The following is a 20747-nucleotide window of genomic DNA, read 5'->3' as shown; positions in this document are numbered from 1 at the left end:
TTTTTTTTTTTTTTTTTTACATACACAGCATTTGGAATCACAACAGTCCAGGATAATTGTAGAGAAGAGAGGAAAGAGCATACCGGGAACTTTGCCAGCAGGGAGGTTTAGTTGTCCAGAATGGAGATGGTGAGATTCTAGACAAAGTGCTGTGCTATTGTGTGAAATGGATCGATAGATGTTGTACAGAGTAAATTGACAGGATGGCACTTTGGCTGTGATGTTGGTCTTATGAGGCTGCTGGCTGTCTGGTGTGACATTATAGGTTTTGGCAGGGAAGGAAGAGTAAGAAGTGTTTGATAATAGAAAGGTCTAAGTCTTGTGCATGAAAGAACAATGACACAATGTACCAGAGACAGAGAGGGAACAGGCAGGTATATATCTGAGGATACATCATCTTGAGAAATAGCAGTGCCGGCCTTTACATGCATGTCAGAGCTGGTAAAAGACTAGAGATGCAGTCTGTGATCAAAAAAGAGGCAGAGCATATACTACGAGTGTTGACAGGTCTGAAGTGTTATTGCAAGAAACGTGGGTGAAGGAAAAAATGATTATGGGCTGAGCCTTAATGGATTTCAGTGGAAAGCTACTGAGAGACACACCCTCTGTATTAGAGCCTATAACAGCTGTCTAAACAGCAGGAAAAGCCTAAGAATCAAACATTCTCGTTGCAGGAAAGATGACTATATTCCACTGATTAACATTTGGGAGAAATATTGGGGAGAAGATAAAGTAGCACTGAGCTCAGCTCTGCAGAGTCCATCTGTGACTTCTAGGAGTGCAGTTTTTACATAATGAGCTCCCTAAAAATCAGGCTGTTTAAACTCCAGAGAGTGCAAGTCTTTATGCAAATAACAGAGAGTCGGAGTGAAGTAAGAGTAATACTGAAACCAGTGATGGAGGATACGGTGCACCCATCCACTTTCCTTGATATCAAACAAACTCTTTGAAGCTTTAAATCTAATACAATTTTTCTGTCTTTTAGTCGATTAGATAACTAATCTCTCAGAAGGACTTTAATTGGAACAGACATTTTTAGTCTGTTAATCTCTTTTATGGTCTTTTTATGGTAAAATGAGCTCAGTAATAACCACTAATAGGCTCTGGTTTTTAATAAATGCATGTTTTTACAGGAATAATCACATATAATTTTCTCCAAAATGTTCTCAATTTAATCAAGTAATTTATTAGTCTTGAGCAACCTCGAGAATAATCAAGAACATGAATAAGAAAAGGTTCTTTCAAGTTCATCTTTATAGTTCTGGGAAACTTGTCGTGTCAACGCTGTTATGCAGGATGCTTTTTAGTCTATCAGACTATATGTCTCTGTTACTTCTGTCAATGTACTCCCAGCTAATGAAAAAATATGTTGTTTTTTGGTCAAATAGTTTTTAATTTGTGACTTTGGACTTTTTTGTAGTGGAGGGATTGTAATTTTATTCTATAATTTTGTTTTGTGTGATGTCAGATTAATTGAATTTGAAACAGTGAAAGAGAAGGAAAAATAAACTTTTGCCCACCACTGTATACATGTCTACCTGTGTATGTCTATTTCAGATCCACTAGCAAAGCTTTATGGATGGGTGTGCAAGCAGAGGTCTGTTCTTATCGCTGCCTCAGCTGGAGATAAGTCATTAATAGGCCTGTTACTGGAGGTCAGTGGAGTTCTCCACACACAGAGATCATATTAGATGCTAGAGGCTGCACATTACCCACAGTTTAGAGGTTTGCAGGTTAATACCATGAATTAGAGACTTAAATTTAGAGGCAGCTCTGTGGCTTTGCACTAATGTGTTAACCCCTACAGAGTGTGGTAATTACTTAATATGATGTTCCAGTTATGGTCATTGTGCTGTGGAATGGGAGAGACTTTTTAGCTGTAATTCATTGTTCAGAATAATGTAATTTTTAATTGGAACAGTTAGTTCATAATCACCCTCTTTGGTTCTCAGTCACATTAGTATATAGTAGGAAGGTGGAGCACATCAAAAGTTGTAATGAGGTGCTAAACATCGGAAAGAAATCATTAACAAACTTTCATACAAAGTTAGTAATTCATTAATTTCTCTCATCACGTGTCCTTGTGGTAAATCCTAACTTTTAAAAAAATCGAATAGCTAAACTTGGAAGTACTATAAGTTGCAAAAATATCAATTGTCCAATGGAAGCACATTTCAAAGAATATAATCATCTCATTTCCTCTTTGTGACACTTTGGGACTGAGGAGGAAACTCTACTTCCAACATGAAGCAACACAGATTCTCTTGGAGGGAACACTATTGGGTTCATTATCTGACAACTCTCCTACTTCATGGTTTGAGTATAGATTTTGATTTAAAATGTTTTTTTCTAATGATAAAGATAATACATAATTCAGACAAAGTTGCTTATGATTTTCATTTAGATATGATCTTTAATTATCTCTAATTATTACAACTATTTCCTTGTAATAATTCTAAAACGCTTTTTGATGTATACAGTTTTTACTTAATGGATGTGCTTGTAAGGGCATCGTATTTATACCTTTGATGTAGTTTCATCTTTATCAAATAATTGACTGTGACTATATTGTTTTTTTTAATATTGCTGTTTTTTTCACCCTGGTATTCGACAGTTATGCAGTCACCATCAGATGTATAAGGGGGGTCGCCTTCATTTCAAGTACAGCTCTTGATAAAAGCCCTAAGGCCAACACGTAGATCAACAAATGTATTAGTTACATTGACAACAAAGTACTTATTTTACATAATGGTATAATGAATATTACTGTTGTTTTTTGTTCCTATCTTTAGGTGTCATGTTAGAATGGAAATGCATTCTGATATTGTCATAGCAAAGCTGGCTGGGATTTTAAAGAAGATTGACATATTTTTCCTGCCTCACAGTTTTCCTAACAACCAACATGTGTCATCTGTACATGATTATTAGTTGCTGGTGTCATGGACCTGTTTTTGTGTTTTGTTTTATTAATTTATTTGTTGTGTTATGTTTTGTATTCCAGTTAATTTCTTTTTGTTATTTATCTTTATCTTGTCTATACGTTTTTTTTTTCTTAAGCTTTCCCGCTTTTGCAATCTGTGGAGTTTACTTCCACTTGTTTCACACCAGGTCCTCAGTTTGTGATTGCCACACCCGATCCTTGTTTATTATCACCTCCCTCAGTATACATCCTCCAGGTTTTCCTTTGTTCAGTGCCAGAAAATTGTATGTAGGTTGTTTTTGTTCTCCTAGTGTCATGCTGTCGTCTGTGTTTTTTCTTGTCAGTTTGTTTTCAGTCAGGTTGTCTGTCTTTAATTCTGTTTTAGTTTAATTTGTTGTTCTTGTTACTGCATGAGCATCACCCATAGTTTAGTTTTTCATATTTTATATATTTTCAGCTATTGTCATGATTTTTGATCATTGAAATATATTAATAGTTACAGCAAGCTACACACTTAAAACTATGGCTAACTATTTAATTAGTTTTATAATTAACTGTTGTAAATAAATTACTATGCAACAACAATTTAAAAAAAAAAAAAAAAAAAAAGTAGAGCGAAGATACTGAGTAGAATAGACCTAAGAAATGTGATGCAATTATTTACAAATCTCATCAAACTGTATTTTACTGCAGGGCCAACAAAGAGCTGTAAAAGTAAATGATACTGAAAATAACTTGAAAAACAATAACTTATTAGGTTAACTTGCAACAGGTCAGTAACATGATTGGGTAAAAACTGCTTTACATTATGGCGTAATTTCAGAATAATTTTCCTCAACATGAAATGAAAAATGTGAACCTTTTTTTTTTTTACAGTGCATGGAATCATCAAAAGATTTTGAGAATCTGGAGCCATCTATGTGCACAAGGGATTCACTTAAAAGTTCAGACTCAATGCTTGTGATCTTTGGGCCCTCGGGCAGCAGGGCATTAAAGACATGATTATGCCATAGAAATCGTTGCATGTGGTCAAGAACACTTTCAGAAATCATTTTCTGCAAACACAGTTCACCTCGTCACCCACAAACACAAGTTAAAGCTCGATTATTCGAAGAAGACACCATATGTTAGCATGATGCAGAAACGTTGCTGTCTGCTCTGGACCAAAGATCATCCAAAATGGACTGAGGAAAAGTGACAAAAATGTGTCTGTGGTTTTGTGGTTCAGTACATTCTACACAGCATCGCAGCTTTTTTGGAATCAGGGTTGCAAATCAGATGTTAATGGATATTATTCTTGCAGTCCTTCCAATTTTTTTGTGATTTGTCAAATATTGGTTGTTTCTTTGATTTAATCTTTTGCAACTGGGTTTTGAAAAGATTTTCTTCAAATATTTTTGTAAGGCTTGATATATATAAAAACATAGTTGAGTGTTTATTTGTAAGCAGCTCATACCAGTGGTGCCTGCAACAGCAAAACCAAATTATTTATTGATTTTTGGTCTATTGCCACTTTAAAAACCCATGTGTAACAGCCATTTTATAGCTGTGGAAACATCTCTCCTGGGAGAGCAGCGTTTGAACCTTCCAAGTAGACTCTTACCTCCTAAAATCAACATCTTAGATGATGCCCTTGGATGAAATTATTCCTTGTCTAAAGCAACAGCATAAAGGCAGTTGGTGCTGTGTGTTAGTCTAACATTATGTAGGACTGTGCATGTGTCAGGTAGTCCTAGAGTGCCCCACGCAGTGCTTCACCAGTAAAAGAAAGTGGTATAGCTCATTCATGTCTGATGTATTTAATTAACTTCAAGGTTGAACATGTGAAATTTAATATGGGAAATTAAAAGATGTTAATTTCCTGCTTTGGAGCTAGTGTGATGGTATGAATAAATTACATTAAATCAGTGCAGAGCTTAACACTCTTGAGAGGAGAACTCATATGTTCTTAAGGCATGCTGTTCTCATGATACAATGAGAGTGGGAGGTAAAAGAATAGAACTGGCAATCAGCAATTAGAAGTGCTTGTCTTTCGTGTGAATGGTTCCAATGACAGCTTTCTATCTTTATAAAACTGGGTTGGAATGTTATTATAAAGCAATTATCAAAGAAGAAAAAAAACCTGTTTCAACAGATATAATGGTTTCTATATAAGATATAATATTTCTTATGTATGCAAGTGTTTTTTTCAAAATAAGAGGAATTGTCATTTATGGAAAACTATCACAAATACTCACTAACAAATGCAAAATGTTTAAGCACAATTAAGTGTTATTACAAGAGTAGCTCCATCCTAACAATTTCTAATAAAAAGCTAGAATCTGAGGTACTTCTATAAGACAAATGGTGCTCCGCATGGTGGGTTTATACCTAATTGGCTATACTTGAGAAATTATACATTTAAGCTTCCTCTTACTGAACATTGCAGTAGATGTTGCATTAGGGGTGAAATATGAAACATGGGTCATAGAAAATTCCTCTCATACACTAAAATAAGGGGCTTCTTCATGGCTGACTTTGCAGCGTTGCTGTATAATAAGTGAGCCATGGCATCATTTTAATTTCTCTAATTGGATGCCAGTAAAATAACAATTGAGAGAAATGGTCTGTAATATACATTTGCCAAGCCCAGTGCACATTACGGACTGTACTCCTCTGAGACTTTATTAGGGGTCCAATGTAAGCTGTCAGTGTCGTAGTTGGTTCCAGATAGTAACCAATGGACTGTAATCAACTAACAGTCAAGTATATGGGACCAGGTTGGCACAGCATTAGACAAACTAGTTTGATTACATCTCCTCTCTCATGTGAGGTAATGAACATACAACCTCAGGAAAAGATCCAAACAACAGTAAATAGGGCCCTTTGTGTTTGAACGATAAATTAGCAGCTGTGCATTTTCAGGAATGCCATTCAATACATATACGTATTGGAACTTGGAGCCAGTGTTGGTGTTCATTTTGGGAATATTAACATTTCCTTTACTTATATGTCAATCTGTCCCATGACAGCTGTAATGGAGCAGTTGACATAACGTTTTTGTTGTCGCCCAAGCTCATACATGTCAGAGTTTCTGTGAATGCAACATTGGAATTATGACTAAAGGTAATACAATCTATTACAGTGACACTAAATGTAGTGTATGTCATGTAAGTTACAATTTTTCCACAAAAGCACAGCTCTCCTTACACATTAACAAAAGGATTTGTGTGTGATTGTGTTGTAGTACCTTTAAGTATCTTATTGCAGTAAACAGTGGTTTAGAGAGTGCTCTCTAAATCCTGATGGATGAGCTCAGTTAAAAGTTACTCTGTAGAAGGCCATGAAAACGGTACATTTTTTGGAAATTCAAATCTAAAAATGTTTACAACACTTTTTTACAATGTGTAACTCATGCCTAAGACAGTTATTTACTTTCACTACACTTTCTACACTGCAGAACGTGTAGCGACGGGGTCCATGGTTCGTGGCACCGAGTCACAACGCGGACCCAGTCTGAGTAACTGTGACGCGACGTAAAATTCACAGTTTAGCATTTGCTTCAAGCGCTAAAAAATTTTAATGTAAAAAAAAAAAAGACTCTTCTCACAGCCATCTTCTAAGTAATAGTTAGCTTTAGCTCACCCCCTTGGGAAAGCATCTGATTCTCTAAACTGAATGGGCTCTCACTGCTAAGACACTGATTACTAGAAAATACTTCATATAACTCCACAAAGAAAAAAGAATCTATTTCCCCATAATTCAGATATCTCACATATCCACAACATCTGTCGGCAGAATGAATAACAGATCATTGACAATGAAAAGATAATAACTGGGCAGCCATGCGACAATGATATTTGTTGCACAGCATGTAAAAAAATATAGCCCAAACAAAAGTAAACAGTTTAAACTAATTTTGCATAATTTCCATTTAGCCTGTGTGTTTGCTGGTTATTCTTGAATATCCATGTAAATGTATGCCTTGCACTGGTTTTGCTGTGTACAAAATATGTTGAACTGTCTGTTTGTTTGGCTCTCCCCGGGGAGGGGGCACTGCCCTGCTTTTGTCCACATTGGTGGAGGTTACTTTCCTTGGAAAAATATGCATTTACAGCACTTATCCCTTCTGGATGGAGATCTGGAGTCGAGAATAAAGGTGCACAGCTGAGAAAGTAGGCAGAGCCATTCACAGAAACTCACACAAACATACACACTGCTGTCCGAGGCCATGTCATCACTTTATGCAGTCACACAATTGCTAATTGCAGCCAAGAGGTGGGAAACTTTTTTTCCAACCAATTACTGTTTGCATGCTTATTATTTCAAGTAACTGCCTATTTGGAAGCTAACGTGAGGAAACTGAGGAAATTCATAACGTTCTGTATATGTTTTCACAAGTTTATTTTTAATCTGAGCACATGATTGGAGTGATTTCCCACAGGTTGTGCTTTTGAGAACAATTGCTGAGTAATTTAAAATGTATCAGGTATTCCTCCTCCTGTAGTAAGCAATAATTTCTCTGCAAATAGTTTTGGTATACTGTAATATCTCTATACTTTCATACTCTGACTCTGTGATTATCTGCTTCAAGTGCACTGCTTTTGAAGAAGAGGTATTTGTTCTGGTTTGAATATCTCCCATGAAAAACAAAAGAAAAAAGTTATTCTGCTTTTGTTTGTCTGTACACAAACCCATTACATACATAGTTTCCTATTTTGGTTGGAGTCATGAATAACACATGCACAGGGCAGACAGAACTGTTTTATGTCGGGCTACCTCGGGCCTCAGTTAATATATTCCATCCCGTTTACATGTGGAGTTTGTTTACAGCAAAGGTGCATTCACACCAGTGACCAGGGGGCAAAAAAGGCTGGGGAGGAAATGTGTGCTAAATGAGGCTATCTAAGTGATTAAGCCGACAAGTTGTAAGCAATGATAGTGTGAAGGTTAAAGCAGCAGTTTAGGGTGAACATTGATTGTTTTATTCTCTCTTGGACATGGTTCAGTATGGTTCTAACTCAAGTGCTTTATAAGCTAAAATGTTTTGTTTGACCTTGATCAGATGCCTGACCTAAGTATTCACTTGTAAAGCAGTTATTCAGTTTCAGGGCCCAAACCATGACAGGTAGCCCTGCCAGTAAGCCACCTAAACTCTTCTTTAATAACTACAGAGTTTAGAATTCCAGGTACAATTCTTTAAATCAGAGGCAAGCGTTTGAAACTGTATTTAAGATATATTGTATCTAAAAACAATAGCTTAAAAGCAGTCAGTTAGGCAGAGTAACATTTTGCAAAGCACAACTATACTTTAAGGAGATTTATAAGTTTGTATAAATGTATTTATTTAGGAGGTTTATAACTAAGAGAACACAAATTTTTGCAGTCTGTTGAACTGACAAGCTATATGTATTGTTGCTGGATTACTTTTTTTTTCATTTGCTGCTAGATTGTGAAATATGTTTGCTGCACCCTGATGATCAACCAGCAGTTGAATAGCTGAGCTTTGACAGCCTCTGAAGGACAGCCTCACTCATCTATAATGTGAAGCCAGAATGAATACAGGATTGTGAAAATTAAGACAGAGCTGTATAAGAGAAAACATTGAAATTAATCTGCATGGACAAATAAATGAGCCAAGAATATCCAAAGAGCAAATGATAGAGAAAAAAAAGTTCATCAAGAAATGAAACAGGCACAATGATTTAGTTAAAAATACATTAAAAAATTTAGGGAAGTAAAAAGAAGGAAAATGTAAATAAAAAATAATGGACAAATAAATTCAGGCATAAAAGAATAAAAACATTAATTAATTAATTAATGTTTAACTGAGAAAGAAAATTGAAAATGAAATGGCAACATAAAACAGATGTGGGTATTAACACAAATGTGATGAACAAGCCGGAAATTAAAGCACTAATAAATGTAATCATTTCACAGTCTATAAATCAATAATTGCTTAAATACACATTTGCTTTATTTGAGTTGCATTTACTGGCATATTAATTTGTTTACGGAGGAATTTACATGTAAGATCTTATAAGGTAAGAGAAAAGCAAAGTTAAAGAAAGATTGAAGAATAGCTGAGAGTTGTTAAGTCTATGCTCTTTCTGCCCAATGGGTACAGTATTTTCACACTGGTCTGGACTTTTCCCTTTTTTTTCTTTGTTTATCCTCCTTTACCTTTTCTTCTTCCTTTCCTCCCCACTAACAGTGGAGTGTAGAAATATGAGATGTGATAACAAAAGGGCCACATCGTACAGATAACTAATGATGCTTTGAGACAGACATAATATTAGGTTTTATGGGTCTGTAAAACAAAATTAATCATTATGGATTATTTAGTAAAACTAGACTGTCCTCTCCAAAATGCAATCCTGTGGCGTTTGTTCATGCTGGCAGACAGCCAATGATATCGTTCAAAGAATATGCTGTCTCCAGTGGTTGTGAGAGGAACTGCAGGTGAACTGTAACAGTGCTGTCAATGAAGGTCATGAAGGTCCAACCCATGTTTGTTTTCTAATCTCACGAAGATTTCTAACCATAACCTAGTAAAGTTACTGCCTAAAGACAGCCAGAAAATGACAAAGTATCATTGTAACGTGTTGCGTTTACATGTAACCAAGGCAACCAGTAAAATGATAGTGATTGTTATGTTTTTAAATACACAGAATTTTAAACATTTTTTTGTTTGTTTGCCTGGGAACAAGTGACAACTTTATTGTTCAATCACTTCCACACTATAATATGTTGATATTCCAGGTTGTACTGGAAAAAAAATAGAAGTGAAAATGAAAAATAAAAATCTCAAAATACAGTCTCATAAAAGATCAAGTATCAACTCCACAGCTTAAAGCCAAATAACTTGGTCTGGACATTGTGACAGACATTGTGACAATACTCATCATTTATCGATGGTACGGGGAGAAAAAAATCTGATTTAGAAAGGGTCACTCAGTTCATTGGCTAGCTTAAACAAGATGTCCAAACTTAGTCAGATTCCTCCTTGTGGACTGATAAAGTCCTTCTTTACTCTTTGCAGAACTTGATCTTTCACAAGGTTTGTACAGTAATATACAGATGCTTAGTGTGACTGCTTTTCACATTTTAAGGCTAAGTACCTCAGCATGCCACTGCATGACACATTTCCTTTGGAAAATGATGAAATGTTTTCCCTGTCTCCTTCAGAGAGATGACACTGACAGGTTCCTCTCACAGTTAAATGCACATTAGTATTATGGGTACCTTGCACTTTTTCAGGAGTTCTCTAAGTACCCTAAATTTGAGGTTGTCTTGCAGAGCTGTAAACTGACTGATAGCTCTTGTTGGATCTGAAATCATGAGACAGATTGATTGTCAGTCATTTGTTTGCCTGTTGGCACTGTTGGATTGCCTTAAAATGTCTTTTGTGAATTGAGTCACATAAACATTGTGTAGGCTACATGAGCGTCGCTGCTATTAATATCATGCGGCAGCCTACATCTGACCTCTTTACTCTTCTCACTTGAAGCCTGGCATTCTTTGCTAGTTAATTACTTGAAGGATCTGTGTTTAGGTTCTACACTATGCTTGCGAATCTTGGGGATGTAAACTCATACTGTGTTGAAAGATATTTGTAATCCAACCTGTGATATTTATTTGAAGATAGCAAACTGTTGGTTTCTAATACTGATATGGATGTGGACCATTCTGCAATGATGGGATGACAAAACATAATTATGAGTTTGCAGTGTGCAGAATTATAGTTCCAGCCTCAACAAGCATGTAATATCTTTGTGTTGTGTTCAACTCCGGAAAAAAGAGAAGATTAATCAGATGATACTGCACTGACCTGCCTGTAGTCCTGGCCTTTCAACAATGTAAATAAATATGGAGAAATCTGAACCAACAAATGTGACAGTAGCAACTGTTTACTGTTGCGACACCTTAATGGTGTTTTTACAGGAGGAATGGGACAGAGTAACACCTGAACTGCTTCACTGATTACTATCCTCAATGCAAGGATCGGTATCCTCAAAGTGTTTTGAGAAAGAATGACAACTTTACAAAGTGTTAATTCTCCCCAACTTTGTTTGTTACAAGCCTGGAATGCAAAAATGCATCTATGTTCACCAGTAAAATGCCATTGACAAGACAAAGCATGAAATATATTATCACATATAGAGCTAAACTAATGTGTTGTTTAAGTTTTATTTCGTATCATTTGAGGTCTTAGATCAGATTGCCACATTGTTTAAAATCTGCTTCGCAGTATTGAAATACATTGGTTTCTAACTTAAATAACAAAGTCAATTGTTACCACCACGTTAACATCTGGAGCCTCAAGGATCATAGCCATTATTTTAAAGATCTAGCTGCCATATTAACAGTCTACTGTAGTCTGATTTTGAAAGCACTACATATATGATTGAAGATCTCAAGGTTTGTGCAGTTATTTGAGGATACAAGACACTGGGATGCATTGAAATAGATCAAGATGTATTTCGATGCATCACTTCATTAACAAGTGAATGAGAATCAAGTCTTTAAGCCGCAAAACGCAGGCTTATCTTCACAGGCACATCTTCTTTTTTTTAAATATGATTTTGCTGTAAACAATGCTAAAAAAAATCTGATCAACTGTACACTCATGTCCAAAGTAACAAGAAAATGATGCACCTCTTATGCAACAGCTGGATGTGAGATGCAAGTGTTATTGGAAATGGTTATGAATTGTAACATTTGTAACAATTAGAATGAAATATTTTACACCTACATTCCCACTGTCTGACTTTTTGATGCGCTGAATATACCTCCTGCACAAAGAGAAAGATAATTATGGTAAGAGGGGAGATGCACACCCTGTTGGTATACTTGAGACTCCACAAACGGGAACTGACCTCAATCATAATAAGACAATGAGTTGCACAGCTCCTTAGAAAGAAGAATCCACTTCCAGTAAACCCCAGAGCAGCTGAAAAGATTATGGGAACATAAATACATTTCCAATTTAGTCTTATTTATCTAATTTGGAAGATTAGCTAAATTAAATTAATGATGTTGAGAAGAATCCTGTCTTTTGCTTTGTGTCTGCTCCTGGGACTTTTGTATTTGTCAGTATCCTCTATATGTAAACACTGGTGTTGAGTGTAGTATAAGTCAGCTTATACTCTACGAATTAAAGTTCTTCAAAGTTTCTTGCACTTGTTTTGTCTTGTTGTATGGTGTGTGTTAATGGAATACCTCAACGATATCATTATTTGTCATTTTAATAACAACAGAGAAAAAAGTTCTGTTTGAATATTTAAATGGTATTTATCTTTAAAACTGGACTCTTGTGGGTGTTGAAGAGACAGGTAAGGCTTTAATATATTCTCAAAATGAATAAAAAAAAACATAAAAACAACAAAAGACCACATTTTTTCAAGTGATTGGGAAATGTATCTGTACAGTACACCACAGTACAGTTACTTTGAGAAAGTTTTCTTTAAGAGAGAGTCGGTGTTCTCTCTTCCTTCAGGAGAAAATTACACAATTCCTTTGTTCTGACTTGATTGAATACATTTCTTCCAGCGCCAGCCTGTTCTTGCTTCTTTGCACTATTTTTCAATGTGTTCTACACAGTCTTTCAAACACACACATTCATAAACACACGCGCATACTGCACTGCCAGAGGAGCTGAACAGTTAAAGTAAAACTCAAGGCTTAACCACTGATCCAGCTTGCTGAACTTTCTGCACTATCGACACTTCTACTGAGATTAAATAAAGCTTGGCTCCTTCCTCTCCCCCTTCATTTCATTGTTACCCCTACTCCCCGCCCCCTCTGTCTTCTTTCTGTTCTCGTGTCAACCTCTCTACCCTCATATCTAATGTCCATACTACTGCTTGCGTGCCCTTTCATATGCATTCAGGATTATCATGAAACTGTCATTTTGTTTGTGTGTATGTGTATGCATGAGATTGTACCTGTATACTTATTCATGTGCTTGCTTGTGTGGGAATGCCTACTGAGATTACCATTTATGTTTATACTGATCACATCCGTGCTGAAGAATCCTGTAGAGGCATAAGAGATGTGGTACAAAAAATTATGCTAGCAGTGATTACATGAGGTTGCTTATTTCCTCACTTTATTGCTGAGCCTTTCTCAATCAAAGACCTCTCTGTATTCTGAGAGTCTGAGAAGAGTGATTTGCCATCTTCTGAAAGACTGCTGACTTCCTACCTTAGTTGGCTTCTTAAATTACCTGGACTGCTGGTTAAAATTGCATATCATGGCTTACGTGTATGCTTGACATGTCTTAGGATTTGACACACAAACATTTATCTAACTGCTGTTGCAAAATTAAGAAACGGCAACAGGGCGTAAAGAATGTACTAAATAAAATAGTTTAATATAGATAAAAGGAAAGAGATCAAACCTTTTCAAGGTTTTGATCTTCAAACTAAATTGTTCATGCTTTATCACTGAGGAGTCTTACCAAACAACTAAACATTTTCATGGACAAAACCTTGAATGACTACTCTAAATAAAAGATAGATAAATAATAATTACAATTGCTGGTATAATACTGATGTAATGTAAATTTTTATCGATTCTAGCGGCTGCTTTAGTCGATCTGTTCATCCGTGGGTTGCTGTCATTCAGTCCATTGCTTGTTATTACATTGGATTCATTGCCATGACATTTTGAGCAGACATTCATACACTCCAGAGAATTATTCACACTGCAGATGAATCTTTCTTAACATTGGAAGTTAAGTTTTTTGGCTTTTAGTAAAACATTTCAATGACTAGCCACAAAATCTTATCCATATATTCATGGTACCCATGGGGTGAAATTTCAAATGTAATTTTCAGGCATTCTTAGGGGTGTCAACTGACACCACTTCTGATTTATAGAACAGAAATGATGGAATACATACCAAGAGTGCTGCAAAAGGCATCTCTAGTCTTAAGAGAGTCCAGATGGCTTCCTGATGTCACAGAAAGTGGAGAAAAACTGTGTTACAGCTAGCACACCAATGATCTCTCCTCATGTAGTCACTTAGCAGTAATTTACTGAAACTTTAGACCTAGATATGAAACAAGATTGAAAAAGAAGTAGAGTAAACCTTCTGTAAGAAGAGTAGATGCTGTTTAGAAATGCAAGTATTAAACAAATCACTTCACTAATAGTAGGTACAGTCAATTAACCATTAAGTAAATTGAATTGAATTGAAATGTAACTGTTACTGTGATGTAGAGTAGTATGCTCAACAAAACCGTATTAAAAAAGGTATTAAACACAGCAAACAAGTTTCAGTCTTGTAACTTGTAAAGCTGTCTCATTACAAACTAACAGTTATACCTGATCTACATGATGGAGTAACTTGTTTTGTGTTGTTAACATTAGTCCAGCTGCTGGAACCAGCTGCTCGTCCCAAACAGATGTCCACAAATACCATCAAACCATGGTTATCATTCCAGGAAATCTGCCAGTATTTAATGTCATCCCTAACAGGTCCTGTCCTGAGCATTATGGATACCCGCCATCACTTTGGTTTTAATGCTGGGATTATGTGGATATGAAAACACTTGTGAAAACGCCGCTGTCCAAGAATATCTCATTTGTTACGACTACCACGAAATCCACATAAGGAGGTATAACAGTGGTGGGCGGGGGAGTTCAGGATTGAACCACCAACCTGACGGAAGGAAAATCCCTCTCTCTTGAGCTAAAGCCACACCTAATAGTTAAGTCAAACTATTTCATGTACAGCTGATGTCATTATGTCTAGACTATAGTTCTCTTGTAGATGGATTTCCAGAACTGCTTACAGAAGCATGTTGCACCACTGCTCATCAAGTGCCTTATATAAATTTACCAAATGGTGCTTGAACAAGTTTTTCTTTGTCGTTGTAGAGATTCTGTCTATATCTTATCATATAGGATTATTTTGGTGCCATAACTACTCTAATTTATTCTTAATACCTCCACAATTTGCCCAGGTGAAGGCTTAAGTCCTTGTCCTCTTTCTCTTTTCTTAGCCCACTCTTCCTTTGCAATAAAGACCTCTGTCTGAGCTGTTTTGGGAAGAGTGAAAGTCTGTGGGCTCAGGGTAAGCAGAGGAAGGATTTCCTGATCTCTCTTTGTTGAGCTGTGGGGTTATGTAGGGTTATAGGGATATTAGGCAAGGGAGAAAAGGAATTAGCAGTGGCAGCAGCCAATAGTTCACATAGCAGAATACTGGAAGAAATCGGCAAGCCAACAAAAAGCAAATTAAAAGAAAAAATAAAATTTTGAAAGATGCTAGTTGATCAAAGAGAGAGAAACTAGCTGTGAGGGCGGAGGATGTTGGGTATGAACTAGTTCCCCTCATGTAAAAAGTACAAATAGGAAATTGTCATTACTCCTCAGAACATCACAATTAAAATGTTCCTGGTCACCAAAGAGAAATGATTTATTAATTTATAAATTCCTCTTTTTAAATTAAACAGGTTAAAGTTTGATTAGTTTTATGCACAAAACCAAATGAGTGAAACCACAAGTAATCCTCGGTTGTGGTAAAGATGAACAAGATACAATCAGTGTTGTTTTCCAATTTACCTTCTTGCAATACACTACTTATGCCGCTTTTGCTGTGGTAACATCATATCACGATACTTTCATTTTGTTACTTGGTAATCCCTAGCTCTTGTTTCAATGCATCCTTTCTTTGTGCTTACCTTCAGCATGTGAAAAAAGCGTGAAATTAAACAAATCCGTTGTGACACAGATCCTTGGTGGCCCCTACATCTGACTAGGGAAGACTTTGGTTGAGAGAGCAATGTCCTTTCACTATGGCCAGGATAGCTGTGTCTTCAAGTTGGCAATTGCAAAGGAGAGTAAAGTGGAAGCAGCCCCTCCAGCCTCTCACAGGTTGAGCAGTCATTTGGAAAAAGGGCTGTGCTTGCTACAGAATTTCACTACTTCGCTATATGGCTGCATAGTCTTCTACTAGGCTTCCATGTGACCCCATATTTCCACCATGGAAACCTGAAAAACCATGTTACTCTGCAAGGCTTCGTAACTCTAGCATATCTTCCAACTCTTCCAACTTCATATTCAAAAACTGATAGATCACCAAATAATGGAGTCCCTTTGATGAAGGGAAGAAAGTCCAGAATTTAAACCACTGACCTAGTTCTCTGTGTTAGCAAGAAAAACATTCCTGTTGAACTTTTCTGGACATGTCCCCACCCAGCTGATACTTGTACTATCAGTTAAAGTTAGTCCAGAGCCCTGATAATATAATAAGCATGGTAATCTCTCAATAGTACAAAGTAGGAACTAATCCTGCATTATTTGTAATTTTATATGATTGTAAGGACACTAAGTTTATTGATTAATGCATATTTAGGGAGATATAACTTCAAACCTCAACTTCTGGCCTTGTATTGTCGTAACGTAATTGCCTGCAATGTAGGTTTTACATTTGCCAGACTGTGAGATTATGTGCAATGCCTGCAATCCTGTAATCCTAAAATTCATGTTATGTTACTACTTTACAATAAGCTAAGTTGCTAATTTATTGTTGTTTGTTTCTGTTCACGGTCACTCTTCCAGTAATGGCTACATGTGTTGACCTGTGTGTCTGACTTCTCCAAACAACTGACAAAGACGTGGTGGCTAATGAAATGAAATAGTCTGTGGGAATATTTAGGAACTTAAATAAGAAGTGATTATATGTCTCAAGTTTTTAACTGAAGATGATTTGTTTTTTCAACAATGTGCATATGCATATGCATTACCATGACCTTCATTTTGGATTAGAATCAGAGCTGAGAGTGCGCTTTGATGATGTAAGTTAAACAACCGTATAGCTAAAACAGTATATGGTGTACTGCTTCAGATTGATGCACAATTTTGATTGCTTCAAAATGAAGTGAAGAAGTGCTATAAGATGTTGCCATTTTTAAACATGTAGATTACACGACACTACATCTCGATCACGGGCTCACTTTAGGATTAAAACACTGCAAACTTTTATATAACATATTTCCATGATAGAACTAATGTTTAGTAAATCTTGCACAGAAATCAACTCTGTTTTGTGGATCAAGTTAACTTTCTTTGCCAATGCAGTCACCTCATTTGGCCCAAGTGACCAATAAAGTTGCCCAGTTCTCCAATAACAGTGCAGGAGAAGAAGGACCGTATTTCCACTGTGGGTTAGCAGAGCATAGTGAGCTACAGGAGTGAGTGCAGGCCAAGAGCTCTGCTGCTGCACAAGCAAACACTTTCTCAGTTCAGCCTCTGTTTAGACCAGGTCCCTGGTTCCCCATTAAGTTTGTTTACCAACTGCAGTCAGAAATGTAGGTGTATGCTTTTCTGGGTATTGAGAAATGTGTGTCATTGAAACAATAGTAAGTCCATTCAGTGAGACAAATTAAACAAATAACCCATTACTATTGCAGGCATATATAACATATATGATTTACTTTGCAGCTAATGCTTTGTTCAGGGCACGAAGTGCAAAGGAATTAGGAAAATGGTGGAAGAAACGCTCAAACACTCAAAAAAGAGCTCTGTACATCAGTGGTGACTATTCTGTTTTGGTTAAGGTTGATCTTTTTTGTTAAATCCCAAGTCCCTTGACCATGGTTTTATTCAGAATCAAACCTGGATACAAATTTTATTCTTGAAACAACAGCATGCACTGGTTTACTACATTTTCTTACATGCCACTTATATATTCTAACTCCACTTAGTTACAAAATAAAATATAACCAGTAGCTGTGTTTGCTCATCTTTTTTAAACTTGTATTCTGAAGAACAGGGAAAAGCAGAGGAAAGTGATAGCATCCTTTGCCCGAACTTGAAAAGTCTTCTGCATATATGAGAATGATATAACAAAGTAATTCAATATCAAGCAGCATCTTTCAGATACTGTTTGAAGAGCAGAAAAAGCTTGCTTGGTTTAACTAATACTGTAGACCTATGTGTCCATATTGGCAAGTTGCCTCAGAATACAACTTTCCAACTCTAGTGCTGTAGTACTTTAAAAAAAAGTATCAGTTCAGTTCATATTTGAGCTATACTAGTATTCCTGTAGGGAAATATAACTGTTGCAATAGTTTGGCTTCAAACCAGACTCACACTTAGACTGAAAACTGTGTCTTGTGCATTGCGTACACTGCCTCGGGCTATACCTTCTCCCTAAGTCAAGTCAAGTTGATTTTATGTATAAAATCCAAAATCTTTTACTTCAACTGACCCCACCTTTCTGCCTCTCACTCCCATTCCTGCTCTTGCAGGTAGTCAGCATTGAATACAAGAGTTGATTCTAACTAGTGTGTAATTGTACCAAACAAGAAACATTTCTGATTACATTATCAAGGAAAATCACATGGAAAAGATTACATGGCAGCAGTTTGGTAGGTACCCCCTAAAATTTGTAGTTTCTGTTGGGAATAGATCTGGCATGGAGATTATACCTCTACTCAGGGAAAGCAGTTATACCATATCTGAAAAAATGATCACGTATGACTACATTTGCCTGTCACATGCATATAAAAACAGGTGCAGATGTCCAGATATCTTACAAAAACATAGTTTGATCTGGACATCTTTGAAATCTTAAAGCTACACAAATCAGATCAACTTCATGTCATATGAGAAAAAAATGTTGCTTTAACATTTATTTCTAGTCGCACAGACTACATTTTAAATCAATGCAGCAATCAGGTAAGGTGTAACCACTACAAGTCACTAAAATGACTTGTAGAATCTAAGTTCAGCTTACAGCAGAAGATGATGTTGACTAACACGAAATACTTGATCTATCAATCTTATTTTAACTTCATAAACTCACAAAGGAAAAGAAAAAATTGTTGGCATTGCTAATTCACTGACACTGGCATGTTTGAGTTTATGAGGCACAGTCATTAAAAGAGATTCAGAGATCTTGAACATTAAAAAAATAAAATAAAATAAAATGTAAAAATATTATTTTAGCTGTTAGTTAGCTGTTAGGATGTTTATAGCTATATGTAAGCAAGAATATTTGGTTAGCTGTTGGTTAAGGTGTATAGTGAAAGCATAGTTTTGTGATTTATTAACACTAATAAAATTTTGATTTTGTTCAAAATGTTTTAGCTTAAAAGCATACTAACTTTCAACATGCATCTTCAGTGACTGGATGACAAGAGGACAATGCCAAATACAAGTATGAATACATTACACACACATTGAGGATGCTTTCAGATCTGATGACTTAGGCCACATTCAGTGGTGGTGTTGGACGCTTATGTCCACATTTATGCTACAGTGTGAACGGTCTCCTGGGCCACACTGAAGGACAATGTACTCACCTGAAATGATTCAATGCAAGTAGCAGAGTTTCCTCAAGGATCTCTTCTCTGTTAATGGCAGCATCCAAACTTGCATGGCGCCAAAGCTTAGATTGTCAGTCCTGGGAGTGGAACTTACTGTGGCGTGCCAGTGACAAATATGTTGTTGCTCATCGTGACCCAAGTTGTATTTGCACAAGCCAACGTTTTCTGGCCTTTGCTTCAGAGACTGGTTAAGACTGAAACCTGCAGAGTTTTCAAAAGCTTCAGTTTGTGTCTTTAGTGAGCGAAAGTGTGTTGACACTGAGTTCTGCAAGATCTCAAACCATTTTTTTTTTTGTTTTGCTCCAGTTCTCTCATTCTGCATCCATTACATAACTGAGCTTACTGAAATGTTTGTTTTAAAAATGAATGAATCCAACCATACCAAGTAATTAGTGGCTGTAGCTATTATTTTGAGCACAAATGGGTGTCTTTTTTTTATTAGCTATGTAAAGGACTTGCAATTTAGCCATGGTGTAACATGCCTCTTATTCAGTGTTTGCTGACATAGCCTCCAGGCCCTTGCAATGCCCTGCAGGATCAAATTGGGTAGTTATAGTTAATGAATGAATGGATAATCACTTAATACTGCACTGCTCATCTTTATCTTACATAGAATACATGTGCAAAGACAAATCTACAAAACTTCTGTTAAAACAATTTTTGCTTATTTTTAACATTAACATACCATTTGACCATCTGTGTCTACTTTCTAAACGCTTACCATATACTTTTCCCATTCACTTCCTCATGACTTTTTGTTGCGTCTGTCTCCTCTTCTTTTACAAACAGTCCCACTCACAATGAGTCAAATGTGTTTGCTCTGTGCAGGCTGTGTAAACTGACAGACTTAGCAGTTATTTGGATATAATTCATCCCCTTAGTCACACAGTGTATTGTTTTAAGATGGGCATAAACACTGACTGTTCGTTGTGGAAGACATGGTGAAAAAGGCCAGACTGCCAGTGACAAGTCACAGTCAAGTGTAAAGGAGATCAGAGCAGGGACAAGGACTCCAGTAAGTAGACAAACTACATTTTATCCATATACCAATCATTTGTAGTACAATGATGTAAATCCTAAAAGTCTCCAAAATGACCAATTCATCATTTATTGTTATATTGTATGAAACCCCAAATCAATCTACATGGTTGCTTTATTACCATGTATGCATTTAATTTTTTTCGCACAGCCTTGGACAGCTTTGCTTTCTCTGGTCATCGACCTTATTTCTGTGATGTTCTTCCACGGCCTAATTTCATGTCTAAAAAGTTGCCACTGACACTGATTTCATGCAAAAATAGAGGCGTGAGACAAAGTGGAGATCACTCTGAGACAAGTGAGAGACTGAGAGGCATTGTGATTTAAAGATATTAACTAAAGAGGAACAAGTATGGCTGATGAAAGATATAATAAGTTTGTTGCTAAAACTGTCCGCACACATGCAGGTTCATCCCGTCCTCCCACTGCAATTGGCAGTCTGAAAATACACAAAGACACACATACATACA

The sequence above is a fragment of the Leuresthes tenuis genome, unplaced genomic scaffold (assembly GCF_036924035.1).
Source record: "Leuresthes tenuis unplaced genomic scaffold, fLeuTen1.0.hap1 SCAF_16, whole genome shotgun sequence".
In the NCBI taxonomy this organism is placed as follows: Eukaryota; Metazoa; Chordata; class Actinopteri; order Atheriniformes; family Atherinopsidae; genus Leuresthes; species Leuresthes tenuis.
The sequence above is the reverse complement of the archived record's forward strand: the minus strand, read 5'-3'. Positions refer to the sequence as shown.